This window comes from Lycium barbarum, chromosome 8 (assembly GCF_019175385.1).
Source record: "Lycium barbarum isolate Lr01 chromosome 8, ASM1917538v2, whole genome shotgun sequence".
In the NCBI taxonomy this organism is placed as follows: domain Eukaryota; kingdom Viridiplantae; phylum Streptophyta; class Magnoliopsida; order Solanales; family Solanaceae; genus Lycium; species Lycium barbarum.
The window spans coordinates 123,705,873-123,717,708 of record NC_083344.1 but is presented as its reverse complement, the minus strand read 5'-3'; the positions used below and the strand labels follow the sequence as shown (position 1 = coordinate 123,717,708).

The 11,836-nt window shown below is 34.4% G+C and overlaps 2 pseudogenes; both read left to right on the top strand.

The window, feature by feature from the left end:
• Window positions 1-842: 842 nt before the first annotated feature.
• LOC132605405 (peroxidase 21-like) lies at window positions 843-4,397 on the top strand (annotated as a pseudogene).
• A 1,447-nt stretch (window positions 4,398-5,844) lies between these two features.
• On the top strand, window positions 5,845-8,776 carry LOC132608282 (peroxidase 21-like; annotated as a pseudogene).
• Window positions 8,777-11,836: the final 3,060 nt, after the last annotated feature.

Here is an 11,836-nt window from a genome sequence, read left to right as displayed (position 1 = left end):
ACAAATAAACAATTGGCTTAACAAAAACTAAACAAATAGTTAGCTAGTCTAACAATTGAAATAACTAATCTAACAATTACCAAATACTAAATAAGAAACTAATAAACAATTAACAAATTAACAACAACTAAACAAATAAAAAAAATGAAAAAACGGGCTAAAAACAACCCTTTTGCGCACAAAAAAAGTGCGTAATTTTTTTTTTTGTCCATATTCACACAATAGTAATGCTTAGGTTAATAAATAAACAATTAACAACAAATGAACAAAAAAAATTAAAAACAGGTTGAAAACAGCCCTTTTGCGCACAAAAAAAGTGCGTAAAAGTATTTTTTTGTCCACATTCCCACAATAGTAATGCTTAGGTTAATAATGTAATAGAAAAATCGTAGTGAAATACCTAGATTGAAGCTTTGATTTTGAGTTCTTGAATTGAATTATACGCCGCTTTATTGCGAAGAAACTTATTCCTAAACTTCAATATACCACTTTTGGGTTGGAAATCAACAAGAAAACGATGTTTTTTTATTGCGTGGGACCTCAGAAAGGGACCTTTAATGGCTGATTTTCGTTTTTTTTTTAATAGGGGTACCAATGGGGAAGGAGGGGGGGGGGGGGGCGATATATCCGACCTCTTTTACACACATAATCGGTGCGTAAAGCCTATTTGCGTTTTTTTTTTTTAATGAATTATTTTGGTTTCAAAATTTTATTTTTGGGTTACAAAAGTCTTGGGCCCTGGATAACACTGTGACACTGTCCCAGCATTTAGGTCCTCCTTCCAATACAGTTATAGAATCTTTACTATATAATGATTGTGGTATATCTCCATGTATGAGCACTTCACTAGACCGAAGATATGGCCACCAACAAGCAACATTTCAGCCACTTCTCAACATTCATCTGTCTAATATTAGCATTACTCCTCCACATTCATTATGGTACTTCTCACTTTATATTAACGTCTAACTTTTCATTACTTACCATTTATCTATTTGTTCTTTGACGAAGCGGTGTGATGAGTTCATACGACTTCCATTTCCTTTTACTTGCACATTTGCATTTTGCATGCACTAGATCTCCTTAAAAGAGCATTAATTAAGTATTTATTTTATGAAATTACTCTTATTAACTATGCTTTGAAAATCTTTATCTACTATGTACTCCAATAAGTATTAAAATACCGTCTTTGAGTTGAGTGCATGCTCCGAGATTTTAAATAGTAGTATACGCTGTTTTTTCCTGATGGTTTGCACGTATATCAACTAATCCATCGGGTAATTAAGTAGGTGTTTGGACGTGAATGGAAAATATTTGAATAAAGTATTATTTGAAGTTAGAGTTGAAAAATAATATTTGTATGTTGAAGTTGGTTTTGAATTTTTTTTTTGAAATTTTGTGAGTAGAAAAAAAAATCACTTGAAAAACTGGTTGAAAATTTTATCTTTAAAACTAACCAAAAAATTTCATTTTAATGTAACCAAAAATTAATGTTTTGAAAATATTTTTTGGAAAAAGAGGAAAAATCTATTCCAAACGGGCCTAAGACTTTAGGTCAACTTTACTGTAACTGTAACTTCAAGATCCATATTCTCTTTTATCGGGTCTTCTGTAAAAATGTTCCATTCCTCTTTTTATTTTTCTAGTGATAATTAAATAACAAAATCTCTATTAGTACAGTATCATATATGCATCTATGTTCACCACTAGAAACAGAGGTTTTCTCCACTAACATTTAGTAAGAAATTTGTGGAAAATCAGTGAAAAAATAGAGATTTTTTAGTAGTGGAGCTAACTGCTGATATATATATTAGTTGCGGCAAAAAGTGATCTCCAGTTAAATTACTACTCAGAGAGTTGCCTAAGAGCTGATGAAATCATCAAAGAACAAGTCATCAAGTTGTACCACAAGCATGGAAATACTGCAGCTTCTTGGATCAGAAATATCTTCCATGATTGCATGGTTAAGGTAATATATACGCATAAAATCGACTGAAAAATTTAATCAGGGTCCTAATAAGATATATATGCCCGTTAATATACCATGTAGAGGCGCAGAATCATGATTTTTAGTTTATGAGTTCTGGATCATTAGTAGTATTTTTGTTTACTGGGTTCTTAATAGTTTTTTTTTTTTTTTGGACAAGGGAACACGCACGCATATGTATATATTTAGGGTACTCTCTCCATTCTAATTTATGTGGCACAATTGGAATTTCGAAAATTAATCAAGTTTTTTGATAAGATTTCTTTTTATGTCTTTTAAGTATTTTAAGTTGTTAATAATGATTTAGTACTTTTTACGTAGTTCCAAATATATAAATTTTATTTCAAAAAATCTTAAAGCTTCTATGTCTAAATTCAAGGTCAAAATTGAGAAGTTTGAATTTTGAAATTTCAATTGTACCATATAGAATTGGACAGAGGGAGTATTAAGCCAAAAATAATAAGTTCAGCTGAAGGTCTGGCCTTGATATTTTGGCACGTCATGAAGTGCACAGGCCAATATTAAATTTGGACTAATTTTGTTGTTGCAGTCATGTGATGCATCAATACTGTTGGACACAACAAAGGAACAAAAATCATAGAAGACATCTCAGAGGAACTTTGGGATGAGAAATTCCAAGTATATAGAGACTATCAAAGAGGCCCTGAGAATGAATGTCCCAACGCTGTTTCTTGTGCTGATATTGTTGTTCTTTCTGCTAGGGATGGTGTTGTCATGGTGCATTACATTATGCAGGCCAAGCTTTTCCGAAGCTAAAAATGTTTATATTTATGAAGAATTTGTTTTTAGAAAGTTGAGATGTTTGATCAAATCTTTAGAAAAAAATAAATATTTTTGAGTAATAATGAAGCCGTTTTTTAGAAGTTGAAAAAAATAGTTTTTTCCTAAAAGCATTTTGAAACCTTGGTCAAACACAAATTAATGTTTTAACGGTAGATGTTTTTCGAATGGATAGTCAAACATAAACTGCTATTCTCTAAAATTTGGAAAGTACCTCAGACAAACAATACTTTTTAAAATAAATATATTTAGAAAGCTCTAACAAAAAGCCTAGCCTTGTCTCAATTTCTCGGCCTCTTCATTTTTTCTTATAAACTAAAGTCTGATTTACTCTATTTAATTATTTGACACGCAGTTAGGAGGACCACACATTGAAATGAAAACTGGCAGGAGAGACAACAAATATAGCTACTTAGCAGAAGTTGAGAATTCTTTCTCGTTTCAAGTCTGTTGGTGTTGATGCTCAAGGAACAGTTGCTCTACTTGGTAAACTATTCTCCATAATTAGACTTTCCTAGTTTTACACATTAGGAATTAAAATAATTGTTACAAAAGATAAGTTTCTGTTAAAGAGTTTTGAGTTTATATACACGATAACGTAAAGAATTTCTATATTATATGTAATCTAACTAGCTTATTAGTCTATTTTAAAGTTGCCATATTAGGATTGATATGAAAAATGACCTGTTAGTGTTGGTTAACTTAACAAATTCCTTACATTTTCAGTCCAGCACAAGAACTTTTTTTTCTTAAAAAGGTTTAAGTTATATATACTAAATATAAAATTATTCTAAACCATCGGTGTAGTTTAACATGTACTCCAATATATAGTAAGTTAATGTTAGTATCATTTTTATCAAATTAACAACTAGAGTTTATCATGAAAATTTACATGTACCTCTTAAATGACCTGATTATGTAAATGTTTTTGTAATTAAAGAATTTAACTCCAAGACATGAGTAGTGGTAAAAATGTTTATATTATTAGTTACATTGAAAAACAATATGAAATTAAATAATTAATGGTCACTACTCATAATTTTGTGAAACTAGTAACTTGAAAAATAAGATAAGTAATCTTTTTAGACTAAGGCATAGTTATAAATTATTTGTTTATGCTATATATAGGTGCACACTCTGTAGGAAGAGTTCATTGTGTAAACATTGTACACAGACTTTACCCAACAGTTGATCCAACCTTGGACCCTGACTATGCCAATTACCTTAAAACCCGATGCCCATCTCCACAACCCGACCTGAATGTAAAGGAGTTTTCTAGAAACGACCATGAAACTCCAATGGTGTGGGACAATTTGTACTACAAGAACATTTTAAGCAACAAAGGGCTATTAATTGTGGATCAGCAGTTAGTTTCTGATCCAACTACTTATCCATTTGTGGAGAAATTTGCAGCTAATAATGCCAATTTTCATGCTCAGTTTGGTAAAGCTTTGATCGTTTTATCGGAAAATAGTCCGCTAACTGGTGATCAAGGGGAGATAAGAAAGCTTTGTAGCCATGTCAACAAGTGATAATTAGTGCTTTAATTAGAAGTACTTTTATCTTGTTGGGTATGTCAACATTATTAAAATAAAGTGTACCGGCAGCTTGTTTGGATGGTTACTCTATATCGCATCGTATCGTATCATGCATATTATACTGTATTATGTTGTATGGTATTATTTTTATGAATATAATATTTATATAGATGGTATCGTTTCTCGTTGTTCCGTACTGTCACACCCAAACTGGTTGAAACAGTTTGTATATTCCACTGATCTTGTATATGAGTGTATATCACGCGGGCAATGGTTGTTGGAGTTAGTTATAACTGTCATGATGAGGTTGTTAGAATTTTTGAGTGTAATGATTAGTTAGACAACTGGCACATTGAATCTACAAATATCTCATTTGATTGAGCACATTGTAACCGAATCAATTGAATAAGAAATATCTTCTCCTCTCTCGTTTCCTCTCAACTTTCAATATCCATGATCGAGTTTGAAGCTTCGATCATGGATTATCTTTGATAATTTCACATGGCATTATAGAAGTGATCATACGATCCATTACTGCGCAAATCAAAACTCCATTGGAGAAGATAATTGAGAGATTAAAAGAAGTAAAATGGGAAAAGAAACAACTACAGCTACAATCGATCATCATCAACCACTTTATATGCAAGCTTCAGATGTTCCAGGTTTAGTATTGATCCCAACAAAGCTTACAGGTCCAAAGAATTATACTTTATGGAGTAGATGCATGAAACTTTCCTTAAGAGGTAAAGGAAAACTTAGATTTGTGACTGGAACCTGTGTCAAAAGTAGTTACAAGGGAGATTTAGAAGAATTATGGGAGAAATGCAATGCGATTGTGTTGTCATGGATAGGAAGTACAGTTTCAAATGAATTGATTCCTAGTATTGTCTATGCTGCAAATGCTAAGAAAATTTGGAATGAATTTAGGGAAAGATTTGATAGATCTAATCTTACCAAGGATCTATCATATTTGGACAGATATAGTGAATTTAAAGCAAGGAAACGACTCAGTCACAAGTTATTACTCTAAGATGAAAATGTTAGAAAATAATAAGAAGAAAACCAAAAAAAAAAAAAAAAAAAGGCTTGAAGCGTGAGAACGACTTTCCTTAAAGAAGATATTGCCGGTATACAGATTTAGGGAAAATACTGACAATCTTCTTCAGGATACAACAAGCCACAAATATCATACTTGCAGATTTTTCTGATTGTATTCATAGGTAACTCACATTAATTTATAGAACAAAAGTCAAGCCTCTTCCGAAAAGTCACTTCATTTCACAAACAAATGTGTCCTTTTATTTTGAATTTAAATCCAAGTCCAAGTATTTAATATTATTACATATATATAAGTTTTATACTATCAAATATATGATAATATTTTTTAATCAAATGTAAAGAGTAGACAAGGACTTAAAAGGGGATAAATATGACTTCACCCATCGATGTTGGATTCACCCATATTTCCCTATTATATAACAAACTATCAAACAGAAAATACTTTGGGATGAATTAGATATGATTCTCCCTTTACCATCATGTTGTGATGAGTCCAAGCACCATACAGATCATCTTAAAGCTCAGAGATTGATACAATTTCTGATGGGATTGAATGAAAGCTATAGCAATGTAAGAAGTACCTTGTTGGCAAAAGGTTTTGATATCACAGTAAATAAGGCTTATGTTGTAGCTATACAAGAGGAAAGTCAAAGATCACTTGATGTAGTAGATGCACATAGAGATGTTTTAACTATGCACATAGAGAAAAGTGTAATGTATTGGGTATGTCGCCGTATAATAAGCAAAAAATGATTGGTCCAGACATTGAACTTATATTATAGGTTCGCCCCTAAGATATTTTGGCACGTCATGAAGAGCACATGCCAATATAAAGTTTGAACTAATTTGTTGTTGCAGTCATGCGATGCATCAATACTGTTGGACACAACAAAGGGACATAAATCAGAGAAGACATCTCAAAGGAACTTTGGGATGAGAAATTTCAAGTATATAGAGACCATCAAAGAGGCCCTTGAGAATGAATGTCCCAACACTGTTTCTTTTGCTGATATTATTGTTGTTTCTGCTAGGGATGGTGTTGTCATGGTATGTTACATTACGCCTGTTTGGCCAGACTTTCCCCGATGCTAAAAAAATTTTATGCAAAAAACTTATTTTAGAAAGTCGAGATGTTTGGTCAATTTTTTTTTTTTAAATAAATGTTTTTGAATGGTAGCAAAAGTTATTTTCAGAAGTTGAAAAAAATAGTTTTCCCCTAGAAGCACTTTTGGAACCTTGGCCAAGCACAAATTACTGCTTTAATATTGAAATGTAGTTTTCAAATTGATTAGTCAAACACAAACTGCTATTCTCTAAAAAAAAAAATTGAAGAAGTACTTTTTAAGGTAAGCATATTTTGAAAGCTTAGTCAAACATATAGAATAGCCTTGTCTCAACTTTTGTCCCTTCATTTTTTCTTATAATTTAAAATGAGTTTGTTTAATTTACTTTAATTATTGGCTTAATGCATATGTGGCCTCCTAAACTTGTCCCTTTTTTTTCATTTTGGCACTTTAACTAAGTGTTGTTCCTATTGAATCCCTGAACTTGACATCAAGTATGTCTATTAAACACAATCCGACTTACATAATATATATGGTGAGTTTCATTTTTTTTTAGCTTTGCGCGTGAATATCAATCGCATCCTACTTGAAAAATTCAACCAATTAAAATACCCTACCCATTTTAATTATACACATCAGATATTAAGTTTTGGTTTTAGTTTTCTAGTTTTCAGTTTGGTTTCCGATTTTGGTTTCTTATTTTTCAGCTTTTGGTTTTCCAGTTTTAGTTTTCAGTTTTTGTTTTCCAATTTTGCTTTTCAGTTTTGGTTTCTTATTTTTCAGTTCTAGTTTTCAGTTTTTATTTTCAGTTTTAGTGTCCAATTTTGATTTCTTATTTTCCAGTTTTGTTATTTGATTAGTTTAAGTGGTGGTTCTTCACTTGTATAACACAGTAGCACACTTCTTCCTATCTAGTGTGTATAATTAAAATGGGTGAGGTGTTTTAATTAGTTGAATATTCTACGTAGGATGCGATTGACATTCACGAGCAAGTTTTAAAAAACCGAAACTCATTATATATGCTATGTAAGTCGGATTGTTTTTTATAGACACACTTGAGGCCAAGCTAATGGGTTCAAAAGGAACAACACTTAGTTGAGGTGACAAAATGGAAAAAAGGGGCAAGTTTAGGGGGCCGCATATGCATTATTTGACACCAGTTAGGAGGGCCACACATTGAAATGAAAACTGCCAGAAGGGATAGCAAGGACAGCTACTTAGCAGAAATAGAGAATTTCTTTCACCAAAAAATATGTAGAGAATTTCATTCCTAACCACAATGATTCTATGTCATTAGTTCTTTCTCGTTTCCAGTCGATTGGTGTTGATACTCAAGCAACTGTTGCTCTACTTGGTAATTAAATTACTATCCTCCCTGGTTAGACTTTCCTAGTTTCAAAGCCAAGGAATTAAATTATATTTTTGGACCCCTCAAAAGAATAGTAACCAATAAATGTATAGATTTTGTATATTAAGTATAAATATATAATATACATACTGTATACACAAAATATTCATGTAATATACATAAATATACATAATCAGTATATAGGTTCCGTATTTTGACTAGCGCCCGTAATTAATTTCAGCCTACGGGCCAAATATGAAAAAATCCCATTAATCAATTGCTCCATAAAGATGAGTTTTGTTAAAAAGTTTGAGTTATATACACGGTAATGTAAAGAATTTTTACATCATGTGTAATTTAACTAGCTCGTTACTCTATTTTCAATTTACCATATTAGGATTGATGTGAAAACTGACCTGTTACTATAGGTCAACTTAACAAATTCCTCACACTATTAGGATTGTGAAAAGAATGTTTATATTATTAGGTCAGACTGAAAAACAATGTGAAATTAAATAATTAATGGTAATTACTCATAATTCTATGAAAATAGTAACTTGAAAAATAAGATAAGTAATCTTTTACAGCAAGATAAATTATGTAAAAATTCATTTATACCATATGTTAATTTATCAGATAATCCTCTTTTAGATTATAATGGTTGATCCATAAGTTGAGCTTAAATAGAATAGTTGTTTGGATTGGAAGCATAGTTATTACTATTTATGTGTATTATACAGGGGCACACTCAGTAAGACGAGTTCATTGTGTAAATATAGTACACAAACTTTACCCAACAGTTGATCCAATGTTAGACCCTGACTATGCCAATTACCTCAAAACCCGATGACCATCTCCACAACCCGACCCAAATGTAATGGAGTTCGCCAGAAACGACCGTGAAACTCCAATGGTGTGGGACAATTTGTACTTTAAGAACATTTTAAGCCACAAAGGTCTGTTAATTGTGGATCAATAATTAGTTTCTGATACAACTCCTTTAATTCATCAAACGCCTTTCGGCACTTGTCATCAAACACAAACCTAGCTTCTTTTTCAAGAAGTTTGCACATCGGGTTGGCAATCTTGGAGAAGTCCTTGACGAAGCGCCTGTAGAACCCAGCATGTCCTAAGAAACTTCGGACACCCTTGACTGAGATGGGTGGAGGAAGTTTTGCAATCACATCTATCTTCGCTTGATCGACCTCTATTCCCTTTTCAGAGATTTTATGACCAAGGACGATCCTTTCCTTCACCAAAAAGTGGAACTTCTCCCAATTTAGCACGAGATTTGTCTCCTCACATCTTTTTAGCACTTAACCCAGATGGTCAAGATAATCATTAAACAAATCACCAACAACCGAGAAATCATCCATAAATACCTCCAAGAAATCCTCTACCATGTCAGAAAACATCGACATCATGTACCTCTAAAAAGTAGCTGGTGCATTGTACAGCCCAAAGGGCATTCAACTGAATGCAAACGTCCCATAGGGACAAGTAAAAGTCATCTTCTCTTGATCTTCTAAGGAAATGTTGATCTGATTATAGCCCGAGTATTCATCTAGGAAGCAATAGTAAGACCTCCCAGCCAGCCTATCCAGCATCTGATCAATGAAAGGCATGGGAAAATGGTCTTTACAAGTAGCAGTATTCAGCTTCCTATAGTCCATGAAAACACGCCATCCCGTAACTGTACGAGTGGGAATCAGCTTATTCTTTGCATTAGGCACCACAGTGATACCTCATTTCTTTGGTACACATTGAACAGGGCTTACCCACTTGTTGTCTGCAATCGGATACACTACCCCAGCATCTAACCAATTTATGATCTCCTTTTTCACGACCTCTTGCATGTTCTGGTTCAATCTCCGTTGATGCTCAACACTCGGCTTGTTGTCCTCCTCTAGCTGAATTTTATGCTCACAAATACCAGAAGGAATACCCCGAATGTCTACTATGGTCCAACCAATAGCACGTCTGTACTCGTACAAAATCTCCACTAAACGCTCAATCTGTTCCTCAGTCAGTAATGCTGAAATAATCACTGGCAATGTCTTGTTCGGACCAAGGAACTCATACCTCAAGTGTGCTGGGAGCTACTTAAGCTCAAGCTTTGGTGGCTCAATAATAGAAGGTTTAGCTAGTGGAGTAGTTCTATTTGCAAGGTCAAGATCAAGCTTTCCTGAGTGGTAAGTGTAGGAACCTAGACCCTAAAGCGCGTTTATAGTTTCCACGTAGCCCTCCATATCACAAGTATCAAAATTCATCATAACCGCAGCGAGAGCTTCTTTCAGACTTTCTTCTTCCATTTTATGTTCGACAGCATTATCAATCCCATCAAACGAATCAATAACCGAGATACTCTCATAAGCGCTTGTCAACTTCATCCCCTTGCTTGCTTGGAAAGTCACTTCTTCATCATTCACTCGGAAATTAATTTCATTCTTTTCAAAGTCCATAAGCGCTCTTCCCATAGCAAGGAACGGTCTTCGCAAAATGATGGGAATATCTCTATCCACCGCACAATCCAGAATCACGAAATCAGCAGGCAACATGAACTTACCCACTTGCACCATCACATCATCTATAACCCAAACTGGCTTATTGATAGATCTGTCTGCCATCTGTAATCGCATAGAAGTCGGTCTAGGAGTCCCCAATCAAGATTTTTTGAAAATAGCAAGGGGCATCAAGTTGATACTCGCCCCATTATCACACAGAGCACGGGCAAATGCATGAAGCCCAATATTGCACGGAATGGTAAATGCCCGTGGATCTCCCTTCTTCTGAACTGTGGTGGAAGCAATAATTGAACTCACACGATGAGTTAAATTCACTGTCTCATGTTGAACAGACCTTTTCTTTGTAATCAGGTCTTTCACAAACTTAGAAAATCCGGGCATCTCTTTGACAACATTTAAGAATGAAAAATTCACTGTTAACTGCTTCAACTGATCATAGAACTTCTGACACTTAGCATCATCATTCTTCTTTGCCAACCTCTGGGGAAAGGGAGGCTTTGCTTTGTACATCTGAGTCAAAGGGTGAAGAGCCCTTTTTATCGTGTGTTTCCCTGTATCAGCAGCAACCTCTGGAATATCAGCAACTTTTTCTTTACCACGGACTTCCTCATCAATAATAGGTACATCAGATTGCACCTCTTCTTTCTCAATCATCGAATCTAGATCAACCACCTTCTTGTCAGTACCTTAAAGTATTTTACCACTCCTCGTGCTAATATCAAAAGTACATTCCACGCCCCCACCATTCTTCGAGTTTGGAATAGTATCACTAGGGAGTCCTCCTTTTCTAGCAGGATGCTGTTCTCTAGATAGATCATGCATCTGCTGTTCAAGATTCTGAATAGCTGCTGAATGAGAGACTACCGTCTCTGATAGCCCAGACAGTGTCTTTTCAGTGTTTGTCTGACTTGCCAATACTTTCTCAAGCATTGACTCTAACCTCGAACTACCTTGATCATTAGACTGCTCTTTTGGTGGAATGTAAGGGTTGGAACTTCTGTTCCCAAAATTACCGTTGCTGTTGTTGTATCTCCCTTGGTTCGGTCCACCATAGTTGTTATTGTAGTTCCCTTGGTTGTTGTTGTAGTTCCCTTGATTATATGAACCTTGCCCTTGTTGGGGTCTCTAGTATCTCTGAATTGGCCCAGGAATATCCCCCTTCGCTATGTAATCTGCATACTGAACATTCTCAATTGGCGGAGGGGGGCCCTCTTGATATGGACCCTCTGGGACTTGGTACATTCCAGGCGGCATGCCTGAGATATCTTCACAAACGTTCACCTTCTTCGATTCCCTCTCATCAAGCCTCTTTGTCAATAAAGAGAGACTAGTGGCCAATGTCTGCTGCGTTTCCTGGCTATCTTTCACAATATTTTGAATCAACGGTGTTCCAAGTGATAGCCCATCAGAATTACTTGAATGCCATGCTTGGCTGTGTGTAGTCAATCGATTAAGTATATTAGTAATAGTAGCATAGGACTTATTCATGAAACACCCGCTGGCAGCATTATTGG